Source organism: Oncorhynchus keta, chromosome 10 (assembly GCF_023373465.1).
Source record: "Oncorhynchus keta strain PuntledgeMale-10-30-2019 chromosome 10, Oket_V2, whole genome shotgun sequence".
NCBI classification, from domain to species: domain Eukaryota; kingdom Metazoa; phylum Chordata; class Actinopteri; order Salmoniformes; family Salmonidae; genus Oncorhynchus; species Oncorhynchus keta.
This window is the reverse complement of record NC_068430.1, coordinates 77,853,981-77,858,049: the sequence shown is the minus strand read 5'-3', so window position 1 is coordinate 77,858,049 and position 4,069 is coordinate 77,853,981. Positions and strand designations below refer to the sequence as shown.

Sequence of the window (4,069 nt, the reverse complement as noted above, 5' to 3'; positions counted from 1 at the left end):
CAGGCCCCAGGGTTTGTTAATTCTACCTCCAGTGTTTTCTAATTGAATCCAGGCCCCAGGGTTTGTTAATTCTACCTCCAGTGTTTTCTAATTGAATCGAGACCCCAGGGTTAGTTAATTCTACCTCCAGTGTTTTCTAATTGAATCCAGGCCCCAGGGTTAGATAATTCTACCTCCAGTGTTTTCTAATTGAATCCAGGCCCCAGGGTTAGAAAATTCTACCTCCAGTGTTTTCTAATTGAATCCAGGCCCCAGGGTTAGATAATTCTACCTCCAGTGTTTTCTAATTGAATCCAGGCCCCAGGGTTTGTTAATTCTACCTCCAGTGTTTTCTAATTGAATCCAGGCCCCAGGGTTTGTTAATTCTACCTCCAGTGTTTTCTAATTGAATCCAGGCCCCAGGGTTTGTTAATTCTACCTCCAGTGTTTTCTAATTGAATCCAGGCCCCAGGGTTAGTTAATTCTACCTCCAGTGTTTTCTAATTGAATCCAGGCCCCAGGGTTTGTTAATTCTGCCTCCAGTGTTTTCTAATTGAATCCAGGCCCCAGGGTTTGTTAATTCTACCTCCAGTGTTTTCTAATTGAATCCAGGCCCCAGGGTTAGATAATTCTACCTCCAGTGTTTTCTAATTGAATCCAGGCCCCAGGGTTAGTTAATTCTACCTCCAGTGTTTTCTAATTGAATTCAGGCCCCAGGGTTAGATAATTCTACCTCCAGTGTTTTCTAATTGAATTCAGGCCCCAGGGTTAGTTAATTCTGCCTCCAGTGTTTTCTAATTGAATCCAGGCCCCAGGGTTTGTTAATTCTACCTCCAGTGTTTTCTAATTGAATCCAGGCCCCAGGGTTTGTTAATTCTACCTCCAGTGTTTTCTAATTGAATCCAGGCCCCAGGGTTTGTTAATTCTACCTCCAGTGTTTTCTAATTGAATCCAGGCCCCAGGGTTAGATAATTCTACCTCCAGTGTTTTCTAATTGAATTCAGGCCCCAGGGTTAGATAATTCTACCTCCAGTGTTTTCTAATTGAATTCAGGCCCCAGGGTTAGATAATTCTACCTCCAGTGTTTTCTAATTGAATCCAGGCCCCAGGGTTAGTTAATTCTACCTCCAGTGTTTTCTAATTGAATCCAGGCCCCAGGGTTTAATTCTACCTCCAGTGTTTTAATTGAAGGCCCTCAGGGTTAGATAATTCTACCTCCAGTGTTTTCTATTGTGATTTGAACAACCAAAAGGTCAAAATAGAGGTTTGCTGAATTTACCTCCAGTGTTTCAGAATGGCCCCAGGTTTGTAACCTGTCCAGTGTTTTCTGTGAAATGGCCCCAGGGTTTGTTAATTCTGCCTCCCAGTGTTTTCTACACCCGAATCCAGGCCCCAGGGTTTAGAGTAGCATATTCTACCTCCAGTGTTTTCTGTTTGAATCCAGGCCCCAGGGTTTGTTAATGGACCTCCAGTGTTTTCAAAGATGAATGGTCACCATTGGGTTTTTAATTCTTGTCAAAAGTGTTTTCTAATTGAATCCAGGCCCCAGGGTTTGTGTTCTGTGTGTTTTCTAATTGTCCAGGCCCCAGGGTTAGTCTACCTCCAGTGTTTTCTAATTGAATCTGGCCCCAGGGTCTGTGTAATTCTACCTCCAGTGTTTTCTAATTGACCAGGCCCCAGGGTCTGTCTGTTTTCTAATTGAATACCAGGTGTGTTCCATGTGTTCTACCTCTGTTTTCTAAAATCCAGGCCCTGTTTGTTAATTCTGTGAGTGTTTCTGTTGAACAACTGGCCTGGGTGTGCTGTGTGTACCTGTTTGTGTGTGTGTGGGTGTGTCTGTGTCTGTCTGGTGTGAAATGGAAATGTGTTAGTTGCATTCTCTGTGTTTTCTGTCTGTCAGGCCCCAGGGTTAGATAATATTCAACTGTTTCTCTGTTTGAGGCACCTGTTTGTGTGTGTGTTTCTAATTGAGGAGTTTGGGTCTGTGTCTGTCTGTGTCTGTCTGTTGAATCCAGTGTGTGTGTTTGTCTCTGTGAGTGTGTCTGTGTCTGTCTGGCGTGTGTCTGTGTGAGTACCTGTTTTTTGTGTGTCTCTGTGAGTGTGTCTGTGTCTGTCTGCAGTGTGTTCTGTGTGAGTAGGCCTGTTTGTGTGTACCTCCAGTGTTTTCTGTGTGTCTGTGTGTGTCTGTCTGTCTGTGTTTTCTGTGTCTGTGTGTGTGTGTGTGTCTCTGTGAGTGTTTTGTGTCTGTCTGCGTGTGTCTGTGTGAGTTAATTCTACCTGTTTGTGTGTGTCTCTGTGAGTGTGTCTGTGTCTGTCTGCGTGTGTCTGTGTGAGTACCTGTTTGTGTGTGTGTGTGTGTGTCTCTGTGAGTGTGTCTGTGTCTGTCTGCGTGTGTCTGTGTTTGTCCTGTTTGTGTGTGTGTCTCTGTGAGTGTGTCTGTGTCTGTCTGCGTGTGTCTGGAGACACCCGTCGGAGTCCTGTTTGTGTGTGTGTCTCTGTGAGTGTGTCTGTGTCTGTCTGTGTGAGTACTGTGTCTGTGTGAGTAAATCTGTTTGTGTGTCGTGTGTCTGTGTGTCTGTCTGTCTGTCTGTCTGTGTGTCTGTGTGTCGGTGTGTGTGTCTGTGTGTGTCTGTCTGTCTGTCTGTGTCGGTGTGTGTGTGTGTGTCTCTGTGAGTGTGTCTGTGTCTGTCTGTGTGTGTCTGTGTGAGTACCTGTTTGTGTGTGTGTCTCTGTGAGTGTGTCTGTGTCTGTCTGCGTGTGTCTGTGTGAGTACCTGTTTGTGTGTGTGTGTCTCTGTGAGTGTGTCTGTGTCTGTCTGCGTGTGTCTGTGTGAGTACCTGTTTGTGTGTCTGTGTCTCTGTCTGTCTGTCTGTCTGTCTGTCTGTGTGTCGGTGTGAGTACCTGTTTGTGTGTGTCTGTCTGTCTGTCTGTGTCTGTCTGTGTGTCTGTGTGTGTCTGTCTGTGTGTGTGTCTGTGTGTGTGTGTGTCTCTGTACCTGTGTTGTGTCTGTCTGCGTGTGTCTGTGTGAGTACCTGTTTGTGTGTGTCTCTGTGAGTGTGTCTGTGTCTGTCTGCGTGTGTCTGTGTGAGTACCTGTTTGTGTGTGTGTCGTGTGTGTCTGTGAGTGTGTCTGTGTCTGTCTGTGTGTGTCTGTGTGAGTACCTGTTTGTGTGTGTGTCTCTGTGAGTGTGTCTGTGTCTGTCTGCGTGTGTCTGTGTGAGTACCTGTTTGTGTGTGTGTTTCTCTGTGAGTGTGTCTGTGTCTGTCTGCGTGTGTCTGTGTGAGTACCTGTTTGTGTGTCTGTGTCTGTCTGTCTGTCTGTGTGTGTCTGTCTGTCTGTCTGTCTGTGTGTCTGTGTGAGTACCTGTCTGTCTGTCTGTGTGTCTGTCTGTCTGTCTGTCTGTGTGAGTACCTGTTTGTGTGTGTGCGTGTGTCTGTGTGAGTACCTGTTTGTGTGTGTCTGTGTACCTGTCTGTGTGTGTCTGTGTCTGTCTGCGTGTGTCTGTGTGAGTACCTGTGTGTGTGTGTCTCTGTGAGTGTGTCTGTGTCTGTCTGCGTGTGTCTGTGTGAGTACCTGTTTGTGTGTGTGTGTGTGTGTCTCTGTGAGTGTGTCTGTGTGTGTCTGTGTGAGTGTGTCTGTGTCTGTCTGCGTGTGTCTGTGTGAGTACCTGTTTGTGTGTGTGTCTGTGTGTCTCTGTGTGTGTGTCTGTGTGTGTCTGTGTCTGTCTGCGTGTGTCTGTGTGAGTACCTGTTTGTGTGTGTGTGTCTCTGTGAGTGTGTCTGTGTCTGTCTGTGTGTGTCTGTGTGAGTACCTGTTTGTGTGTGTCTGTGTGAGTACCTGTTTGTGTGTGTGTGTGTGTTCAATTTCAGCATGATTCTATAGGATATGATTATTTATGACGTGATTTAATCATATTTAAAATGTCACAATGTGAAGTTTATTTCCACAAATGTGTGTTTTTTCATCAGAAATGATTGCTTGAAGTACATCCACAGGTTCACCTCCAATTGACTCAAATGATGTAAATTAGCCAATCAGAAGCTTCTAAAGCCATGACATCATTTTCTGGAATTTTCCAAGCTGTTTAAAG

The 4,069-nt window shown here is 45.4% G+C and overlaps 1 long non-coding RNA gene across 1 annotated transcript; it reads right to left on the bottom strand.

Moving 5' to 3' along the window:
- Positions 1 to 2,253: 2,253 nt before the first annotated feature.
- Positions 2,254 to 4,069, bottom strand: LOC127932438 (uncharacterized). The gene is made up of 3 exons (XR_008145299.1): positions 3,493 to 4,069; positions 3,012 to 3,071; positions 2,254 to 2,316 (listed from the first exon to the last, which is right to left on the bottom strand). It is a non-coding gene; the product is annotated as an uncharacterized LOC127932438 (long non-coding RNA).